The 23,970-nt window shown below is 37.6% G+C and overlaps 1 pseudogene; it reads left to right on the top strand.

Moving 5' to 3' along the window:
- Window positions 1-18,676, top strand: part of LOC101408084 (glyceraldehyde-3-phosphate dehydrogenase pseudogene) — a 64,392-nt pseudogene extending 45,716 nt beyond the window's left edge.
- Window positions 18,677-23,970: the final 5,294 nt, after the last annotated feature.

Raw genomic sequence — 23,970 nt, forward strand, 5'->3', positions numbered from 1 at the left:
CAATGAGAAGATGCTTATCTATAGGTTGGGTGGCTTATAAACAGCAGAAATTTATTTCTCATAGTTCGGGGGGCTGAGAAGTCCAAGATCAAGTCACCAGGTGATCTGGCATCTGATAAGGGCCCGCTTCCTGATTCATAGATGACCATCTTCTTGCTGTGTTCTCATACGACAGAAGAAGCAAGAGAGATCTCTGAGGTCTTTTCTATAATATCATTAATTCCATTCATGAGGGCTCCACCCTCATGACCTAATCACCTCCCAAAGACCCCACCTGCTAATACCATCATATTTGGGGTTAGGATTTCAATATATGAATTTTGGGGGGACACAAACATTCAACCCATAACAGTATTGTACTGTGGCTGACCACAACCACTAAAGAAGTGAAAGAAGGCAAGGATGGTCATCACAGGAGACAAAATTATATGTTGTTTGCTTAGCCATGACTAATCAGGATCACGCAGATGCTGTTTGCCTGGTATACACAAACACCAGAGTTGTTGCCAGTCACTTATGTTGTGGTCTGGCAAGTGGACATAACTGTTTGGATGCCCATTTGGGGGTAGCTACTTTGTAAATAACTGTTGCAATCATGTCTGGTTTCAAGATGAACAGGAAAACTCCTATCAACATGATCCCCAGGTTGTGGAATCAGCAGATTGACACTTTTTAAAATAGCTTTATTGAGATATAATTGATATTTTAAAAACTGCACATATTTAATGTTTATAATTTGATGATGTGGACATATGCATACACCTGTGAAACTATCGTGACAATCAAGATAATAAATATATCTGGGGCTGGCCCTGTGGCTTAGCGGTTAAGTGCACACGCTCCACTACTGGTGGCCTGGGTTCGGATCCCAGGCACGCACCGACGCACCGCTTGTCCTGCCATGCTGAGGCGGTGTCCCACATACAGCAACTAAAAGGCTGTGCAACTATGACATACAACTATCTACTGAGGCTTTGGAGAGAAAAAGGGGAAAAAAGGAGGAGGATTGGCAATAGATGTCAGCTCAGGGCTGGTCCTCCTCAGCAAAAAGAGGAGGAGTGGCATGGATGTTAGCTCAAGGCTGATCTTCCTCACACACACACATACACACACAAAATAATAAATATATTTATCACCTCCAAAAGTTTCTTTATGCCCCTTTGTTGTTTGTGTGTGTGTGTTAAGGGCAGTTAACAAGAGATCTACCCTCTTAACAAATTTTTTAAGTGTACCATACAGTGTAGTTAACTACAGGCACTATGTTGTACAGCAGAACTCTAGAACTTATCCATCTTGTATAACCAAAAATTTATACCCATTGAACGGCTCCCCATTTCTGGTTTTGATAATAACAGTGACTAACAAGAAATAAAATTAAAATAAACCAATAAAAAGAGAGAAATAGGGCTATAACATGACCAAAGCCTGAAACTTAACCAGAGTCAGCTATAGAAAGGTAAATTGTAGACAATGTGTGTGAGTAAATAAGTTTATGGGAAGCACAAATGGAAGAGGACAGTCTGCTGGAGCATGTGTGAGGGAGATGAAATGGATCATGCAGTTGAGAAGAAAAGATAAGTGGAACATGGTAATCAGAGAGAAGAGAATATGAACTCTGGGGTGAAGAACGTGTGACCAACAAAGGCCCCCAGGATGCCAGTTGTGTTCTGTTCTCTTTGAATGTGTATCTGTACAGAGAACAGCCTTGTTTTAAGTTTATTTTATTTATTTATTTTTTCTTCTTTTTTTTTTTTAATTGCAGGAACATTGGTTTATAACATTGTAAAAATTTCAGGTGTACATCATTATACTTCTATTTCTGCATAGATTACATCATGTTCTCCACCCAAATACTAATTACAACCCATCACCACACACATGTACCGAATTATCCCTTTCACCCTCCTCCCTCCCCCATTCCCCTCTGGTGACCACAAATCCAATCTCTGTCTCTATGTGTTTGTTTATTGTTGTCATTATCTACTACTTAATGAAGGAAATCATACGGTATTTGACCTTCTCCCTCTGACTTATTTCACTTTGCATTATACCCTCAATGTCCATCCATGTTGTCACAAATGCCTGGATTTCATCGTTTCTTATGGCTGAGTAGTATTCCATTGTGTATATATACCACATCTGCTTTATCCATTCGTCCCTTGATGGGCACTTAGGTTGCTTCCAAGTCTTGGCTATTGTGAATAACGCTGCAATGAACACAGGGCTGCACGTACCTTTACAAATTGGTGTTTTCAAGTTCTTTGGATAAATACCCAACAGTGGAATAGCTGGATCATATGGTAGTTCTATCCTTGATTTTTTGAGGAATCTCCATACTGTTTTCCATAGTGGCTGCACCAGTTTGCACTCCCACCAGCAGTGTATGAGAGTTCCCTTCTCTCCACATCCTCTCCAACACATGTTGTTTCCTGTCTTGTTAATTATAGCCATTCTGATGGGTGTGAGGTGATATCTCACTGTAGTTTTGATTTGCATTTCCCTGATAGTTAGTGATTTTGAACATCTTTTCATGTGTCTGTTGGCCATCTGTATATCTTCTTTGGAGAAATGTCTGTTCAGGTCTGTTTTAAGTTTAAATGCTTGAAAGTATTTATAAAATATACCTTTAAAATATATCTGCATCTATTCAGTAACTAAATAAAAATCATGGCTGCTAGATTGAAGGTGGGATGTAGGCACATTGATTGAGTGCTGTAGATCCCATTTCCAGAAGCACATTGGAGTGATGATCAATATGAGCTACTGTTTGTTGAGCAACACCATTTATGTGATGGGGGCTTCAACAAATGATTTTAAATCTTTGTACAAACTCTGACTGTTAGGAAATGGAAACTCTGAGATGGAAAGCAATATTAGGGGTAGTTTTATGTGTAGACTCTGGTATTAGACTGTCTGGGTTTGAATCCTACTTCTCCTCATTACTTTCTATGTGGCATAGGGTGAATGCTTCAACCTCTCTGTGCCAGTGTTCTTCTCTATGCAATGAAGATAATAATAGTTCCAAGCTCAGGGATCCTGTGAAAATTAAATCAGGTAGTATATGTAAAATAATTAGCATATTGTCTGGCACAGAATAAATACTATATAAATGTCAGCTACTAGCGTTGTTATCATTATTATTATATACTAGAAGAAGAGGAAAGTCATCTAATGTCACAGTGTGACTGGCAGGGAGCCCAACCTCTTTCAATTGGAGCCTCTCTTAATAACATCTGGGTTGAAATGTTTCTATGTCCTCTTTTCCACTGCAGTTGGGATAAAGTTCAAATTCCCTAATAAGATGTTTGGGTTTATTTTTAATGAGGTTTCAACAATCCCATTCACTCATCATATGCTTTAACTAGTCTGGTCTACTTGATGATTCTCACACACAGACTTCACATCTTCCTATCTGCGGTTGTTGTTTCCCTTTCTTGAAGTGTTCTGCCCTGTCCCTTTATATATCTGGCAAATTGTTATTTATCCTTTAAGACATAGCTGTCTTAGTCAGAGATTGTTTGGATGCAGTAATAGAGACTCCCTTAAGTGAGATTTGTATGGAAACTGTGAATTTAATGGGAGGACACCGAGGCTATCAAGCAGAACCTAAGGGCAAGACGTGCAGGCACGCCTCAGAAGGACTGGAGTCAGAAATTGGAAATGGCCTGGAATCAAAACTCTTTTCCTCTCTGCCTCTGTCTGTGAAGCTAAAAGTCTTTTCCTCTTTTCCCTTCAACGTCTGCTTCATTCTTGTCTGTCTCAGCGATTGGGCTCTGTGATTTTCACGTACATGGTGGAAAATAGCTACCACAGGCTACACATCCTTTCAGTTTAATTGATAGCAGAATGGGTTAGAATTTCTATTTCCAAATTACGAGTTTCTGGGAAAGACAGACCAATTACTCTAGCTTGGGCCAGGCTTGAACCTCCAGGACCACCCTTGGCTAGGAAAGTCAGGGCTCTTTACTCAAACATGTCTTCAGGGGCCCGCCTCTTGACGTGAAGGAAATGATACAAGGATGGGGTGGATGTATGTAGGGTGGCAAGCCTGCGTTAGTCTTCTCTTTAAAGCATATTCAGACTCCTGCCAGGTAGGACTCATTACTCCCCTTTGTGATCCTGTGAGAGCTTATCAGATGATAATATTGTTAATTATACAGCACACACATAAATATTCTCATTACAGTGTGAACTCCTCAAAGACTAGTGGGTTGTCTAATTTATCTTTTTATTTCCGTCACTTAATAGTGGTATAGCTCTCAAGGAGCTCTATATAATGGAGGAAAACCAAGAACAATACCAATTTAGACACAAGGAAATATTTGAAGAGAGAAACAAGCATTATAGGAGTTCATGGGAACTAGAGATCATTTTTTGATATGAGTGATTGAAAGGTTTTCGTGAAGGGGGCAGCATTTGACCTGTACTTGGAAAGATAGGTAGATTTTGCCAGGTAGAGAATTTAAGAGGAAGGCATTTCTAGCCCTGAGAAAAACACGAGTGAAATTGTGAAAGTAGGAAAATAGTAAGATGTATACATGGAAGTGTAAAGTGGGATTCAACAAAATTTTGTGGTTATTTAGAATCTATAGAAGGAATGAATAAGAAGTATGGTGAAAAATATAATTAGTATAAATTTTAAAAGCTTGCAATGAAACAACAACATTTTGTTGTTTTTTGCAACGTATTTTACAAGAAGACATTCAAGTAAAAAGATACATTAAAATGATTGCTTCTGGAATGGGAGAGGGGAATAAAAGTACAGTAGAGAATAAAAGGAAATAATAAATATGTAGTTAGGAAGCTAAAAGTTGTATCACTTTGTTTTCCTCTTTGCCTAGAACATGGTGTCTTTTATACAGCCCCTTTTACAGGAAAAGTTTACTAATAAATGATATTCAGTGAATTATCAGGTCAAAGATTTGTATTTTAGCCTTATCTGTGGAAATGAATGCAGACCACCCAAATGAGAACAAACAAAGGCTATTTATTCTGAGCTTGCTGTAGCAAGGGAGTCAACCACCAATGCTTGTGTTTGGCAGAGACTCAAAGGCAGACAGAGGAGAGGGGAAGCTTTGCAGTGGGAAAAAAGGAAGGCTTCCGGTGTGCTCTGACTTGAGAGTGTTGGTGTGGGGAAGATGTTGGCATGGGACCCTGTTTATGGCGGCGTCTCTAGAAGCAAAGCATCCTATGTGATTGGTTTAGTGAACATATTTGACCTTTTCTGGTTGGCCCTTAATTGGAAGCAGGGGCAAAAATTGGGGAAGCTATTAGTTATTAACCAAGTCCTGGTTCTTTGCACCAGTTGTTACAGGGACTATTGTGTGGTTTCTTGGACTGTTTGCTAGAGACAGTGGTCTGACTTCCTACAAGTCTGACATGCAGATAGTAGGTTGATTTCCTGGGCTGGTTACCACAGATTGTGAGTCGGAGTTCTATTTTTATATGTGGTTTGGCCATTGTCCATTTGTATATTCAGTCTCTCATTTGCAAGGATAATACTAAATGCTTGAGGATAATACTAAATGCAAAAGAGATCTTTTTTCCTATACAAGTCCATTATTGAAGACTACAAACAGCTTTTATTTACTATAAACATGTTGAACATATTCAATATTCAAGCAGTTGTAAATGAGAAAAACAAAACTACTTTACACACTATCCCCCAATTTTCCCAGGCCTAAACACTTACAGACATAACAGGATCATGCGAGTAGCAGCAATGCTTGTTTAATTGGCTCCTGTCCTCATACTCCTGTGAAGTATTTGTCGTTGCTCTCTAGGTGTTTTAATGTTAGATCAATTACCTAGAAGTTCCTGCTTGGTGCCATTTTTAACTATCCCTCCCCCCAAACTCAAGGCCATTTTTTTTTACTGGGTCAAGCTTTCCCTGCCTGGTTCTTTCTTTCTACAGGAAACTCTTTGTTTCCTATTTTAAAAAGATTTCTAAAAAGTTGTTGGCCAAATCCAAGAAGGTATGGATTCTGTTTTCTTCTGAAGCTGGAACCTGTGCTGTATATAAATAAAATATTCATGACCAAGTCAGTGTGAATGAAATGGAATTATTCTGCCTTTGTCACTGACAATCACAGCGTGAGTGCTCACCTGGGCTGTGCAACATTTGATGCCTTTGACAACTCTCTCTTTCTTGAAGCACTTTGACTCTGATTTCTAGAATAAACACATCTTTTCGGCTTTCCTCTTGGGTATCTGTTTCATTTCATCAACATGAACAGATTGCCCAGTCTTTGTTCTTTCCTTTGTCATCTGTGGTTTCCAAGGTTCTATCCTCAGAAGTCTTCTCTTCCTTAACCTACACTCCCTAGGTGATCTACTTATTCCTGTGGCTTCAATGACCATTTATTTGCTAGTCCCAAACATATATTACATATAGGTTTCACACTTATGTCTCCAGCTCCCTATTGGATATATTTCTTTGAGGTTGGAGTAATTTAATAATTGTCTTTTCTCCTTTTATTCTTTCTCCTGGAAGTGGATGGGGGGAGGAGGGAAAAGCTTAAGGATCCATGTGGAGATGAAAATGAAACACTGGTGTTAGATTAGAGCTTTCTGGTAATTTCTAAACTGGAGAATGTGGCAAAGCTCCCATTTCTTTTTTCAATCTCCTGCCAACCTTACCTCTTACACACACACACACACACACACACACACACAAACTTCCTGTCTTTAGGCTGGAATGGAAAACCATGACTTTTCTCATACTGAATGATGCAGAGAAGCAGAGAGAAAAAAGATGAATCTTCACTAAATTTGCCCCACTCTGTTAATTTGACCTATTGGATGTCAAACCCTCTCTAATGTGGCAGACAGATAAGTTGTTTCCTCATACACAGAGAGGGATGTTTGAGGAAGCAGAAGGGAGGAAACAGAACGATATTGTTCTGATACTAATCTCTCTCTCAGGAAAACACAAAGGAAAATTAGGTTTCCACCAGCAGTCCCCAATTGGATGTTCTAAAGGAACTTCAAATTCAACAGACAAAACCACAGCTTTCCATTTACCATCTCACCTCAGCTTGTTTCTCATCCTGGTTTCACTGACTCAGTGAACACAATCACCTTCTAATTATGCAACTGAGAATGAAGAAGAGACAGAAATATGAAATTCCTATTTTTCCTACATATCTTCCAAGGAGTATTAAAAGTAGAAAGGGAAAAATGTACATTCTTCTTGGCACCAATATCCCTTTTATAACTGATCCTCTACTATTTCACGATGCTAGTTGAACAGTGTGGCTTTCATCCATCATTTGATGTTGAGGCTAGTCATGAATTTGCATTGTGATATCTGATGCTTGTGCCTCTAATAAATCCTACAGTCTCATTCCTGGCTGGCTATTTTTTAGAATTCCATTTCTCCATCTGACCAATAATAACCTTTTCATATCAAATAGTTTATAATATGCAGGAATGCTCTAAAGTATGTTTAGAATGCATACATTTCTTTGAAACTTGTAAAATAGATGGATGATATATAGACCTATACAAGGAGGAGAAGATTTGCAAGCATCAGTCCTACTTTAAATGCCAGGTTCTTGTTGTAGACTGAAAACTAAAATTAATATGACCTCCTTACACACAAAAAAATCATGTTCTCTAGGAACTATAATTCTTAGAATTGCAAAGAACACAACAACATATTTCACAGAAATGCCCTAGATTTTGTCATTTATTTTACTGCTTATCTTGGATGAAATTGTACTTCAAAATTTACCCATTTTAAATCTATACTCTTAATATTTGATTCTGTCCATACACAGAAGATGGCTTAGACTTTCTGTATGAAAATAATTTTTTAATACCTCTCAACTATTATAAATTAAGAATTATAGTATCTTTAATAAGTTGGATTTTTTTATAAGAACACTACTGAAAACTCTTGATTATAAAACAGTTTAAACGTGCCAATGTGTAAGGTATCACATTTTTTGTGCTAAAGGAATAATAACTTTTTTTCACTACTTTGCTCTGAATATAAGAGACTCAGAACCAAAGAATCTTTGTAGTGATAGTAGCTAACATATGTTTTGTACTTACTATGTGCCAAGCATTGTTCTATGTACTTCATTCATAAATTCATTTAACCCTATGGAGTAATAGGTACTATAGGTGCACAGTCCTTATCTGAAATCCTCGGGGCCAGATGTGTTTTGAAAATTAGATATTTTCAAGTTTCACAAAGATAATACACTGCATATATTGTAGATTACATAACACCCTCAGAAGGGTCTGAGGCAACACTTAATAATCAAACACATTAACATTTCAATAGAAATATTTATAAATGCTCCCATTACCTGAGAAAATATGGCTATGAACAACCCATAGTAGCTCAGATTTGTTCTTGTTGCCAGATGAATTTGCTCCAAACTTAGTTTTTAGTTTTGAAAAATTTGGGGTTTTATAATTGTGCATAAGGGATTGGTGACCCACATTTTTCAGATGAAGAAATGGAGGTATAGAGTTATTAAGTAGCTTCTCCAAAATCATACTAGAAGGCTAGAAATTGAATCCAGACAGTCTGGCTCTAGAATCTTTCAACCTCTGTGACCTACCATCATCCTTTGAGGTTGGAAGATAAAGAGAAGATGCTTTTCCTTCCTCAGCAGTGCAATAAGTTTTTATTCTGTGTCCCTATGAATGAATTCCTTTAATAATATGTAATCCACTACCTCACAAGAACTCATTGTTCTTTCTAATGTTGAGATGAGATCTACTTATCCATACCTCTATTCATTCTTCGTAGTTTTGCCTTTAGAAGCAACAGATAATAAATCCACTCCTAAATGACAGTATTTCAAATATTTAAGGATGGTTCTTACCATTTTCCTTTATTTTTCCCTTTGTTTATCTAAACACTCCCAGTTCATTTATATATTACGTTCTTTCCTTTCCATAACAAGTCTAAACGTCCTCCTGGCAAGTACCATGTTTTTATTAATGTTCTTTTAAAAAATATATTAACAAGAAGAGAAGTCTGTAAGCTGATTTGGCTTTTAGAGTGGAGTACAGTGGGATACATATTCCCATGATAAAAACATCATTCTTATATTGTTGGAAACTAATGCACGTGCTAGCTTTATATATACCTATATTCTGCTATTGACTTGCATTATGTCTGTGGTTAACTAATGCTTGTATGTCTTTATCATGTGAGCTGCTAATGAGCATAATTTTCGTCATCATTTACTTAAGAAAATGAATTTTTTAAAAACCAAAATCTAGTATTATATATTTATTGTAGTGATATTTAGCAGTTTTTAACTCTGCCAGGATAATTTTTTTTATTTTAATTTTAATTTTTTTATTGCAGTTACATTGGTCTATAACATGGTATAAATTTCAGATGTACATCATTATACTTCTATTTCTCCATAGACTACATCATGTTCACCACCCAAAGACTAATTACAACCCATCACCACACACATGTGCCTAATCATCCCTTTTGCCCTCCTCCTTCCCTTCTTCCCCTCTGGTAACGGCCAATCCAATCTCCGTCTCTATGTGTTTGTTTGTTGTTGTTTTTATCTACTACTTATGAGTGAGATCATATGATATTTGACCTTCTCACTCTGACTTATTTCACTTTGCATAATACCCTCAATGTCCATCCATGTTGTCACAAATGCCTGGATTTCATCGTTTCTTATGGCTGAGTAGTATTCCATTGTGTATATATACCATATCTTCTTCATCCATTCATTCCTTGGTGGGCACTCAGGTTGTTTCCAAGTCTTGGCTATTGTGAATAATGCTGCAATGAACACAGGGGTATATGTATCTTTACAAATTCATGTTTTCATGTTCTTTGGATAAATACTCAAAGGTGGAATAGCTGGATGGTATGGTAGTTCTATCCTTAATTTTTTGAGGAATCTCCATACTGTTTTCCATAGTGGCTGCACCAGTTTGCACTCCCACCAGCAGTGTATGAGAGTTCCCTTCTCTCCATATCCTCTCCAACACATGTTGTTTCCTGTCTTCTTAATTATAGCCATTCTGACGGGTGTGAGGTGATATCTCATTGTAGTTTTGATTTGCATTTCCCTGATAGTTAATGAGGTTGAACATCTTTTCATGTGTCTGTTGGCCATCTGTATATCTTCTTTGGAGAAATGTCTGTTCAGGTCTTTTGCCCATTTTTTAATTGGGTTGTTAGATTTTTTTGTGTTGAGATGCATGAGTTCTTTATATATTTTGGAGATTAAGCCCTTATCAGATGTATGGTTTGCAAATATCTTCTCCCAATTGTTAGGTTGTCTTTTTGTTTTGTTGATAGTTTCCATTGCTGTGCAGAAGATTTTTAGCTTGATGTAGACCCATTTGTTTATTTTTTCTATTGTTTCTCTTGCCCAATCAGACATGGTGCTTGAAAATATGTTGCTAAGACCAATGTCAAAGAACGTACTGCTTAGGTTTTCTTCGAGAAATTTCATGATTTCAGGTCTCACATTCAAGTCTTTAATTCATTTTGAGTTAATTTTTGCGTATGGTGTAAGATAATGGTCTACTATCATTTTTTTGCATGTGGGTGTCCAGTTTTCCCAAAACAATCTGTTGAAGAGACTTTCCTTTCTCAACTGTATTTTCTTGGCTCCTTTGTCGAAAATTAGCTGTCTTTAGATGTGTGGGCTTATTTCTGGGCTTTCAATTCTATTCCATTGATCTGTGTGTCTCTTTTTGTGCCAGTACCATGCAGTTTTGGTTACTGTAGCTTTGTAGTATATTTTGAAATCAGGGAGTGTGATACCTCCAGCTTTGTTCTTTTTTCTCAGGATTCCTTTGGCTATTCAGCATCTTTTGTTGTTCCATATAAATTTTAGGATTCTTTGTTCCATTTCTGTGAAAAACGTTTTTGGAACTTTGATAGGGATTGCATTGAATCTATAGATTGCTTTAGGAAGTACGGACATCTTAACTATGTTAATTCTTCCAATCCAAGAGCACAGAATATCTTTCCATTTCTTTGTGTCTTCTTCAATTTCTTTCAGCAATGTTTTTTCTTTCGTTTTGTGAGGAAAATTAGCCCTGAGCTAACATCTGTCGCCAATCCTCCTCTTTTTTGCTGAGGAAGACTGGCCCTGGGCTAACATCTGTGCCCATCTTCCTCCACTTTATATGGGACGCTGCCACAGCATGGCTTGACAAACGGTGCGTTGATGTGCGCCCGGGATCCAAACCCCGGGCCACTGCAATGGAGCATGTGAGCTGAACTGCTACACCACCGGGCTGGCCCCTGTTTTACAGTTTTCAGCGTACAGCTCTTTCACCTCTTTGGTTGTTTATTATTAGGTATTTTATTCTTTTTGTTGCAATTGTAAATGGGATTGTATTCTTAATTTCTCTTTTTGCTACTTCTTTGTTAGTGTGTAGAAATGCAACTGATTTTTGTATGTTGATTTTGTATCCTGCAACTTTACCATATTCATTTATTACTTCTAAAAGTTTTTTGGTGGATTCTTTAGGGTTTTCTATATATAAAATCATGTCATCTGCATATAGTGACAGTTTCACTTTTTCCTTTCCAATTTGGATCCCTTTTATTTCTTTTTCTTGCCTGATTGCTCTGGCTAGGACTTCCAGTACTATGTTAAATAGGAGTGGTGAGAGTGGGCATCCTTGTCTGGTTCCTGTTCTTAGAGGGATAGCTTTCAGTTTTTCACCATTGAGGATGATATTAGCTGTGGGTTTCTCATATATGGCCTTTATTATGTTGAGGTACTTTCCTTCTATCCCCATTTTATTCAGAGTTTTTATCATAAATGAATGCTGTATCTTGTCAAATGCTTTCTGTGCATCTATTGAGATGATCATGTGATTTTGATTCTTCATTTTATTAATGTGGTGTATTACGTTGATTTGCGAATGTTGAACCATCCCTGCATGCCAGGATAATTTAGAATCTAGGATCTGTTATCTATTAGGTATCCTTTTGGCTTTATGGCATATAGGTCTCTGCTTAGTATCTTTTTTATCAGAGATTCCATCTTTGATCATGCTTTATAAACTTGCACCCTCCCACCATCACACTCTATTACCTTAAAAATTACCCTTTGGCGTTCTATGTGCATGATAAATTCTATATGCAATTTGCTTATTTGCTTATTGTCTGTCTCTCTCAAACAGAATGTGTGCTCCACGAGAACAGAGTCTTTATTTTCTTCACTGATCTACTGCTCAGCACTTCTGACAATGCCTGACACTTATATATATTGGATAAATACTTTAACTAAATTAATTGAATGTTTGGGTGCATTTAACAATTTCATCAGGGCATTGATAAAACTGTTATATAGCTAGCTGGTCAAAGATAGCAGCAAATCTTATAAACAGGTCACTGAATATCTCGTTAAGTTTGGCATATAGCCATTAATAAACAACTTTGGTGTTTGGTACCATTTTAAATCAAAGACTTCTATGAAATTTTTAATTACTATTTTGTTGCAGTAATGATATATTTCTCTCTGACCTTTCTCTAAACAGTGAATAAGGTAATACTGTCCAAAAAATTATTTTACTATGATTTGCTTTGAATAAGCAATGATGCCTCTTGAAGGTCACTTCATTTTTCTCATACTAATAAACCATTTATTTAATAATGGACTCTCTAATTTTACTAAAAATCATCATCTAGTCTGTCATTTCCAGGAATTATTTGTTCCTTGCTTTTGGAAATTGGAAACTTTTCCAGTCACCAATCTGCAGTTCTTTTCCCAACGTATGTGATTGCTTTGAATATAAATGTTCCTGGATGGTACGTACAGGTTCTTTTTCCAATCTGTCATAAAATTAACCAGAACTGGGATACTTGAACACATTAAAACTGTCTAGTCCTTCTTATTATATTATTTTCTGTAATGAACTGATATTGCTTTTTCCCACTGCTTTTTTTCTCTTTCCAATTCTAAACCTATCCTAACTGTTACAGAAGATGCATTTGGGACTGTGTCTTTTTTCTGTAGCCTGTTAATATTATGTCATATTCATCAATCAATAGCTCATCCCTTCTTCCACATTTACTTTTACATAATAACGATAATAATAACTAACATTTAAGGAGATTTTACTTGGGCCACATGCTTTTTATATTTATTCTTATTTAATCCTCAAAATGATCCTAAGGGATCGATATCCCTGTTATCCTCATTCTCAGAGGTAGGGAACGTGTCAACATACTCCATATGTTAGAAACGTTGCAGTTCACACAGGTCAAAGGGGGCGAGAGCAATGGCTTCCATTAGAAAGTTAATAATAGAACCAGAAGTCAGCTAATTGGCTCTTAATTAGCTAAGCTGGGTTCTGATCACTGGACCAGTCAATAACCCCATTATTTCCAGCTTTGTATTCTAGTTTGGCAGTAAACCTAATTCACAAGATAAACTGTAACAAGTATAGTAAGAGAGTGAAAAGAATTAGCTTTCGTGGAAGAAAGACAGACTCATTTGCTGTTAACTAGTTTAACATTTAATCTTGTAAATAAAAATATAAAGTGTCATTTTTTTAGCAGTAGCTACAGAAGACTTTGAAAAAAAAAAACCAAGCACATCATGCATCACAGCCTTCTATTGAGAAATAAACCAAAGCCTTCCTCTCAAAAAATCTAGATCTAAGTTTAAAAGGGTGAGCGTAAAAAGTCACTGCTTAAATGCAAAGTCACTTTTGGTGGCATGATGAGAACTGATTGAATGCCTTTTCTACCTCAAATGTCCTTAGAGCTGTTTAGCGATTTTATCCCCATGATTTGAAGCTTTCCAAGTATATATGCTCTTTTTCTCTTTCCTAATCTTTTCAAGTTGTATTGGTAAGACTGAACATTTATTGAAAAAAATCAGAACTTAGAAATATATCTGAAAAACATATATATTTTTCATTTCCCCCAATTAATTTACGGGGAAGGTAAACAGGGTTTATACTTACCTATTACAAGAAAGCCTGTTTACACGTGTTTTCTCTAAAGCAAAACCTGAATGGTTTTGCTTTAGAGAAAACCTGAAGTAAGAGGATCTCTCATGAGGACAATGACTGACCCATAAACACGGCCAACCCTAGGTGAAGTGGCGTAAATTCATGGGTTCATGGAGTATTTTGAGGTCGAACAAAAGTTTTCTCCCCATAGAAATGGTAATAATTCTGATCTATCAGTGCCTGGGTCACTCATCAATAATTTAGTTTCTTACCATCAAGGAATTTTGAGCCTTAGAAGGCAACACTATAACCTGAGAGGCAGCCCATTAGAACTTTTTTTTTTTTTTTGTGAGGAAGATCAGCCCTGAGCTAACATCCGCCAATTCTCCTCTTGTTGCTGAGGAAGACCAGCCCTGCGCCAACATCTGCGCCCATCCTCCTCCACTTCATATGGGACACTGCCACAGCATGGCCTGACAAACCGTGCGTCTGTGCGCACCCGGGATCCGAACCGGCGAACCCCGGGCCTCCGCAGGGGAGCGCGTGCACCCAACCGCTTGTGCCACCGGGCTGGCCCCTAGAACTTTTATAACTTGGTGTGGACTGGTTGATCAGCTATCTCAGTTTATCAAAGAACAGCATCTTAAAATAAAAGAATAGCATCTTAAATAAAAGAAAGCATCTTACCCAAGAAGGTAGTTTTTAATGGGGCTACAAACATCTTGAACTTGGACTGCTGCATGGAGGACATAGGGAGGATGATAACGTTATGGATTTACAGTGCTTCACAGGGCAAAACAAGGGTGCTCCTATTTTTATAGGCATTTTCTTTAGCTGTCAGGGAACTTTCTCAATGAAAGGATTGCATTTTCTCCTGTGCACATTATTAATAATTAATTAATCAACATTCAATTTCTTTACAAGTCAACATTCAATTTCTTTACAAGTAGGCTTTCCTGTCCTTTGGTTACTATTGCCATTTAATAAAGAGAGTGGAAATTGTAGGCTGTTGGGTTTGGGAAAAATCTTCCTGAAATTTGAAATTTTTTTTCTGGTTAATAACCAACTTGGAAATGTTCCTGCAGTTGTCTCACTTAGTGCTTGTTCTTATATTAAGCCTCCATCCCAGCCTGGGTTATGACTAATTTAACAGGTTCCTATTCTGTATGGAAAACTGTTTACCTTGATTTTCCTCTCTGGACCACAGAATCTTGATTACAAAGCTGGTTAGAGTTTATTTGATTTAGTCATCTAGCTGAAACCAAACAAGAAAGGGTTTTATAATTAAGGACTTTATGAAGACAGTAGAGAACAAACTTAAGGGTGACTAAATCTACATTATTGTACAGTTAACTGGAACATAATTATATACAACAAACTCCATAATTATTATGTGGGGGTCTGGTATTAATGGTAATTTCTCTTCATTAGAAATTGTGAAACTTCTTTGCCAAGGACTAACTAAAGAAAGTGTTTCTACTCTGATCTACTTTAATTTTCCTTTTTCTTTTTTTTTTAAACATTCAAGTTCTGCTTTTTGTTTTATATGTGATTTACCTTAATCATTTGCTGGTGATATTAGGGATGGTCACTTCTTTAATACTATCAGTTAAAAAGTTATCAGTCTATTCATCAGAACTTGCTCAGATGTTTAAATGTAAAATTTTAACACAGAATTTCATAAAGTGGATTTATTTTTAAAATAACTAGTTTTTCCCTCAGTTTGAAAGTAGCACATTTTCATTATTAAAATTTAGAAAAACAAAGAGAAGATAATAATCATCCATTAGTCTACTACACTGTATATATCCTTTCAGATTTTTAATGCATCTTTATGTACAAAAACACCCCAAAGCCCCTGTATATTCTGTTTTCTACTTATTGTATCATGAATCTCTCTCATTTTCAATAAACATATTTCTATGACATCTTGAATGGGTATTTAAATAACCACTATGTTTGGACATTTAATTTGCTTCCATTTGTTGCCTATTATAAACAACACTGTGGTAATTATCTTTGCAATTAAATATTTGGGCACATACTTAATGATTTTCGAGAAATGGATTTGCTGGATGAAAACGAAAACATATTTTAAGACTTTTCGCAGGCATTACTCTATTGTCAGCTGTAGTTTAAAAACAATGCCTGCTACTATTTTTCATTAGCACCTATAACTGCCTCTTTTTGAATATGTGAAAGTTCTTAATCTAAGTATTCTGATCACAGCCATGGCATTCTTCTCTTGCACTGCAGTGCGGAGAGTTTTATAAGCTTCTGTCTTTTTGGCTGGCAAGAGTGAAGCTTATTTAAAATATTATCCTCTGGGTAGAGCAAGGATTCTGTTAACACCAGATGCCACAATCTAGAGAATGTGCTGTTAAACACTTCACAACAATTTGTGTGGGCAAAGTTTGTGCAATTCAGAATTCAGCTCATGATGCTCACACCCATAACTTCTTTAGGATATGGAGGTGCAGGAGGTTTATACTCTCTTGGTCATTTCTAAATCTAAGTTCCCACCTGCCTGAGCTTCTCAATCTCACTCATGATTCACTTCTAGGATGTTCTGTCTTCTCTGTTCCACAAAGATCCAAATGTGGAACTCGTCCCGTTTTTCATCTATTTAAATATTCAATCACTCATTTACTTATCCAGCCCATATTTATTGAGTGCCTAACATGTGGTAACAGTGGTTCTAGGTGCTAGGGATCTGGCCATTAGCAAAACAGACAAAAAAACCACCTCAATTGTAGCTTACATTCTAGTGGGGAAAGACAGACAGTATAACAGACAATAAGTAAAACATATTGTATCAGATGCTGATAAGGACTATGTCTCAGTTTTTAGGGCTGTCATAACAAATTACCACAAACTTTGTGGCTTAAGACAACAGAAATTTATTCTCTACGGTTCTGGAGGCCAGAAGTTCGAAATCAATGCTGCCTCAGAAGGCTCTAGGAGAGAATCCTTCCGGCTTCTTCCAGCTTCTTCTGACTCCGGGTGTTCCTCTGTTTGTGGCAGCATAACCCCTATCTCAGCCTCCCTCTTCACATGGCCTCCTCCACTATTCTATGTCTCAAATCTCCTTCTGCCTTTCTCTTATGAGGACAACTAGCACTGGATTTAGGGCCCACCTTAGATCCAGAATGATCTCATCTCAACATCCTTAACTTAATTACATTTGCAAAGTCCCTCTTCCCAAAGAAGGTCACATTCACAGGTTCCAGGTAGGCATATCTTTTGAGGGGCTACCATTTAACCCATTACAGGGGGGCAAAAGGGTGTGTATATGGAGGGATCAATTTTAAATAGAGTTACAGAGGCCTCAATAAGAAGGTAATATTTGTTTAAAGAACTGAAGGGGATAAAAAATAGACTGTGTGGGTTGATAGGTTTGCCTGAGCATTCCTCATAAAGGAGACAGCAAGAGCAAATACCTAGAAGCTGGAGTGTTCCTGGTATGTTCAAAAGCAAGGAGGCCGGCGGAACTATGTCTTCTCTCTATTGTGGACTCCCAGATACTGAAGTAATGATGATGATGATGGTAAATACATACATATTGTTCCTCTTTTAATTAGCAGTGTACCCCAATTTTCTCTACCTTTTACCTCAAAACTTGTCTCAGCATCCTCGTTTGCATGCCGAAAGCCTAAACAATAGACCATCTTCTCTAGATCTTGCCTTTTCTCCTCAATCTTTTTCTGGAAACCGAACTGAGGACTAGAGATTTATTTCCCTGCTGATGTGAGTTATGGTCTTAACCAATAACAACTTGATTTTAAACAAAAATTTTTCTTTTACATTTAAATATTGAAAAAATATTAAAAATTTTAAAAATGTATATGCTGAATTTGATTGTTTCCATGTCACCATCTTGCATTTTTGCATTTTGTCTCCTTAGGTGCTTCAAACTCTAGTGTTCTTTTTAAGACATGCTTTCTTGATTCCAGATCTGTTCTGCTTCCCTTGATTTATTTTGTCCACAACCCAGTATGACACCTAGCCACCGCCATCACCATCACTCCATCCTTATTCTCCTCTTCTTGTTTAGATTTATTTGAATCCCATTGTCACCTCACCTGTGCTCTCTAGTTACTCTTGGTTACACCCTGACCTACACTTCTTTCTGCATCTTATAAGGCCATATTACTTTCTACGGCACTATAGGAATTTAGAAGAAAACAATTATTGTTTGGTTTCTGTAATAAAGGTTAACAACGGATTGTCCACTCACTTTTGTGTCTTTCCACAGTACCAGAATTTATTAGGGTAAATTCAAGGGATCTGGTTGCAAGCCACTGAGGTCCGGGAATGGTGGTAGGGAATGGCGGTAGGGAGTAGCGTCCCTTTATAGAGGCTCAATCAAACATCATAAGTTAAATCACATGAGTATCATAAGAACATATTAAATAACACCAAACACAGCATTCAATATGCAAGGGGTTACGAACTAAAGTCCACAAAGTCCTTGGCACAATCCAACGAGTCGGATCGGGAAATCGGTCCAGCCCGAGGGCGCTGCGAGAGGCCTGGAAATCAGCAAGGCGACCAGCAGCCTGTCGTCCTCTCTCTGGAATGGCTCGCTGGCCTCGGTGTTCCTTTGGTCTCTCCCTTTTATGCTGCTTCCACGTCTTATCCAAGTCTGCTGTCGTGCTGTCTGGTTATCTCTGGGTGTGTCTGTGGGTTTTGTGGTTTTGACCGCTCCATGGGTGTTTCTTTAAGGCGTTGTCAGTTACACCCATAACTCCATTTTCTAGTGCCCAGTCCTTAGCATGAGTGCTTCCATTTTGTGTGCTCTCAACAGTTTCCCACCTAAATCTCTTTAGGCTGAGCCTGCTTCCCTCTTTCCCCAAGGTCAACTAGTCCTAGGCTAAGAGATATTTACAAATAGTAGGTCATGGCTAAGCACTGAGCGCTCCACTTGTAGCTCACCTATCTTTGATTTTGGTATCCCAGAGACTGTCTTGGTAAACTTGGGTCTTTTCCTGTATCCCAAATTCATAATGACCTAGAGTTTGCCTCATTCTTCTTGCTCCCGTTAACAACATTTTCTGCCTGCTATCTTATATCTTCCTAGTAGCCTTCACCTCAAATAGCCTCATTCTCCATCCCTGCCCACCTACTCCTGCTGCTATAACTCTGATAATGGTTATCCAGCCACCTATGCTGATTTCCAACTCCCTGGACTTTTGGTCACTATGTGCCCTATCTCCACGTGTGTAGGCAGCTTGTCCAGATCTCTTATATTACTATTCCCTGAGGGTCTTTGTTCATAGTTTCCTTAGATTCATCTCTAACAAAACCCTATCTTTGTTGACTTGTTTAGAGTCCCCCTCTCCTTTCGTTCTCTAGCATGTCTTATCAATTTTCAGCCCTCAGTACAGATATCTATTATATTGTTATATTTAATCTTCGAATTTCTTCAATATTCCTTCTTAAATGACAGCACTAACATTCCATTCTTCTGACTCCTCAAAGCCCCATTTCTTTTAAAATTATTTTGGTTTTAGTTTCCCTTTGAGTAGTGAATCATGAACATTCCTATTCTTGGACTGATCTAGCAAAACAATTCACTTTATTATTGTGTATGAATTCCAACTGGTTCTTCAGGGTAATGGTGTTTTTTGACTCGAATAAAATGCTATTCACTTCAAAAGCTTTTAGAAACATTTGTTTACTGTTACTTAAAAGACTGGCTGTAACCTTGGGCTGTAAATATGCTTATTCTTCAGATATTTTTCTTTAAGGTAGTTGATTTTGTTTTACCTCTGAGTATTCTCATGACTGCGGTTAAATTGGAAATAGTATTACAGAGCATACACTCTTTTTTGGTAAGCTGAGATGATAGCTCTCAATTTTACCAAATATAACAAATTTTGAAAGCCACAACATTCTCACAATCTATTTGCATTGGTAGGAAAATAATTATTGGAACCGCAGATGTCTAGGTTTTTTTACACAATTGCTGTCTTTGCTAAACCCATAAATGAATAAATGGCAAAAGATACAAGATATGAATTATGTATCTAGTTATGAAAATTCAATTAGGTTTAATAGTCTTTAGTAGTAATATCATAAAAGCCCATAAGATGGTATTTCATTTAGGTTTGGATGCAAGTAACAGAAACCCAAAAAGACAGTGGCTCAGACATGATGAAAGTTTATTTCTGTCTCTCATAAAAGTCTGAATTTAGATAATTCAAGGCTGTTATGGTGGTCTAAGAGGGATTGGGTACCCAGACTACTTCCAGATTCTCTCGGTGCTGTGGCCTTCGTCCTAAAGGTTCAAAGTAGAGAGAATTCCTGGAATCACATCCCTGTTCTAAACAGCAGGATAAAACTTGAGTGTCCGGGGGCACGCCCCCTCCTGGTAGGGATATGGACCATTAATGTTACATACCACTTACATTTACCTTCTTTTGGTGACAGCTTAGTCATGTGACCACATCTATTTGCAAAGGAGGCCGGGAAATGAAGTCTTTATTCTGGTTAGCCATGTGCCTGGGAACAGCCATCGGTCTATGACATAGTTGAAATGTTTTTATTAATATATTCTATGTGAATGTAAATTTTATTGGGGTGAAGTTCACTAAGACGGTGATACCCACATCTTTTTTCCAACTAAATATGAAAGCCAATGCATGAACTGGAAAAAGCTTAACTGTCTGATTAAAACGGTGGGCACAAGAATGCCCCCTGTGTCACTCATATGCCCCTGCCCCCATTAAACCAATCTCACAAAAGAGCCTGAGACTCCTAAAACTTTGTGGATCAGTATGTAAAACACTACTTTATGGTTGTAAATGGTTGTTGACGTGAATAAAGAGTGCATATTTGGGGCCGGCCCGGTGGCTTAGCAGTTAAGTGCGCGCACTCTGCTACTGGCGGCCCGGGTTCGGACCCCAGGCGCACAGTGGCGTACTGCTTGTCTGGCCATGCTGAGGCCGCATCCCACATACAGCAACTAGAAGGATGTGCAACTATAAAATACAACTATCTACTGGGGCTTGGGGAAAAAAGGAGGAGGATTGGAATTGATGTTAGCTCAGGGCCGGTCTTCCTCAGTAAAAAGAGGAGGATTGGCATGGATGTTAGCTCAGGGCTGATCTTCCTCACAAAAAAAAAAAAAAAAAGAGTGCATATTGAGTGTTTTTAAAAAAGTCAATAGACATTGCTGAGAAGAAAAAAAATGATTTTATTGAGGGCAAGAAACAACTTCAATTAATGACCTTCATCCTTTGGTTAAATAATTTATCTTCCAAAAGGCATCCTTGTTACAACACCATGGAGAGTCAAGCAGTACTGTTTTTATGAGCAAGTGGTCACAATACTATCTCTGAATCATGAAGGAATTATTAATTCATATTTACCAAATTCCTATTCTGAGGAATTTTGTTGTAAATTATGTTTGAGATAAAAAGATTTTGCAATTAAAGGAGTAACTAGGTATTTTAAAAAGCTTAAGGGCTTCTTTGTGTTAGTTATTATGCCCGACTCTGAAAAACGTTTCCTCATTTTATCCTTAAAATAAGTTTGCAAGCATGCCAGGTAAATGAGGTGCTATTGAGCCTAACTTCAAATCTTCAAATGCAATAAAGAAAGCTTTCCTTTACGATTTTTTGTCAGAAATTTTATTATAAAAAACCAGATGGATTCTGTGCTACTGCTTTAATCTACATCAACAGAGAATCACAGGGTTTTAGAACCACCTGTTGGAAAGGGACCATAAGGGTCAAGTCCAATCACCCATCCAATGTTTAAATGTACTCTAATGAGGTCCAAGCCATTACTGAACTTCTCCAGGAATAGAACTTGATTTAAAGAACATATACTTTATCACTAATGATGTGATTTTGCTTATTCTGTTTATTTATTATTTTTTGGAAGACCAAAGTTATTGTTATTATTTCCTTAAAAACAGGTATAGGTAAGACTTGAAAACAAGGAAAATGTTAAGTTACCAAACCTGCTTATATTTGATTGTAAAGAAAGTGGCTGCTAATTGTTTCATGGTCTTAATCATGGCCTGGGGGAAAATTACTTGAGGATAAATTTAATTTTGGCTTGATGTAGTCACATGGAAATTGGTCCAGAAGTTGGATTTTTACAGATCCCTAGGAATGTCTCCAGATAATTTGGAAAAAAGCTTTGCAAACTCAATATGAACATTTTAGTTCTGAGGCTCTTTTTCAGTCAGTCTACCATAAAATTTTCTAGCAAATGAACCATCTAAACAATGATATGACTAGGGTGGTAGACCACGAAGTTGAATTTCTGGCATGAGATCAACCTGGGAAAGATAAAGTTTGTATTAGCTTCCTGTTGCTTCTTTAACAAATTACCACAAACTTGGTGGCTTAAAACAACCCACATTTATTCTCTTGCAGTTCTGGAGGTCAGGGGTTGGAAATCAGTTTCACTGGGCTAAAGTCAAGGTGTCAACAGGGCTGTGCTCCCTCTGGAGGTTCTAGAGGAGAATTCACTTCTAGAGACCGCTCACATTCCTTGGCTCTTGGCCTCCTTCCTCCATCTTCAAAGTCAGAAACAGCGAATCAAGCCTTTATCACACTACAGTCATGCACCACATAACAACATTTTGATCAACAATGGACTGCGTATACAACAGTGATCCCATAAGATTATAATGAAGCCGAAAAATTCCTATTGCCTAGTGATGTCCCAGCTATCATAACATCATAGTGCAATGCATGACTCACATGGTTGTGGTGGTGCTGGTGTAAACAAACCTGTACTGCCAGTCATATAAAAGTATAGCACATATAGTTATTTACAGTACATAATACTTGATAATGATAATAAAAGACTATGTTACTGGTTTATGTATTTACTATGCTATACTTTTTATCATCATTTTAGAATGTATTCTTTCTACTTATAGAAGAAGGTTTACTGTAAAACAGTATGCTGTGTTATGCTGGCAACAGCCTCATAGAACTCGTGTTTACTGCATCTCTTGATGGCATCCTTTTCCCTTGTGCTTGATGTAATCTCATGTTGTTTTGTTCAGCATGGCCCCTAAGCATACAAAGTCTACTGCTAATGTTGCCAGTAAGAGGTCACATGGAATGATTGACCTGGAAACAAAATTAAAAGTGACTAAGGACTACGAAGGTGGAAAATCAGTGATGGATATTCCTCGCCAGTTAGGCACGTCCCATTTCACCATAGCTACAATCTCGAAGAACGAGAACAAAGTGATGGAAGCTGTGAAAGGGTCTGCCTCACTGAAGGCAATAAGACTCACTAAAATTCGAGAAGGGACTATGTCAGACGTGGAGAAACGTCTAATGACCTGGATTAAAGACCAGACACAAAAGTGTATCCTTTTCAGTACCATGTTGGTCACGGCTAAAGCAAAAACATTGCTTGCAATGTTGAAAGAAAAGTCTGGACCCAAATATGATGTTGAATTTGCTGCTAGCTCTGAGTGGTTTAAGTGATTCAAAAATCTTTATTCACTACATAATATGAAAGTGAATGGTGAGTCTGCTCGTGCTGCTATGAAGGCAGCTGAAGAAATTTTGGAAAGTCTAGATAAGCTGATTGTGGAGGAAAATCACTTGCCAGAGCAAATATTCAATATGAATCCAACCTCCCTATTCCCTAAACAAATGCCTGAAAGGACTTTCATTCATCAGGAGGCCAAGTCAATGCCAAGTTTCAAGGCTTTTAAGGATGGGGTAACAGTCTTCTTTGGGTGCAATGTTGCAGGCTACAATTGAAACCCTTTGTGATTTGGCACTGTGACAAGCCCAGGGCCTTCAAGCATATGAATAAGCACACATTGCCAGTGAATTACAGGAGCAATAAGAAGTCATGGGTGGCCCAGCTCCTCTTCCAAGATGCCCTTCTGAATTGCTATGCCAATGAAATGGAGAAGTACTGTTTGGATAATAATATACCTTTCAGATTTTGCTTATTGTTGATAATGCTCCCAGACATCCGCCTTTCACTGGTGATCTTATCCCAAGATCAAAGCAGTGTTTCTCCCTCCAAACATCTTTTCTTTGATACAAC

The sequence above is a fragment of the Ceratotherium simum genome, chromosome 17 (genome assembly GCF_057802395.1).
Source record: "Ceratotherium simum simum isolate JZ-2026a chromosome 17, ASM5780239v1, whole genome shotgun sequence".
In the NCBI taxonomy this organism is placed as follows: domain Eukaryota; kingdom Metazoa; phylum Chordata; class Mammalia; order Perissodactyla; family Rhinocerotidae; genus Ceratotherium; species Ceratotherium simum.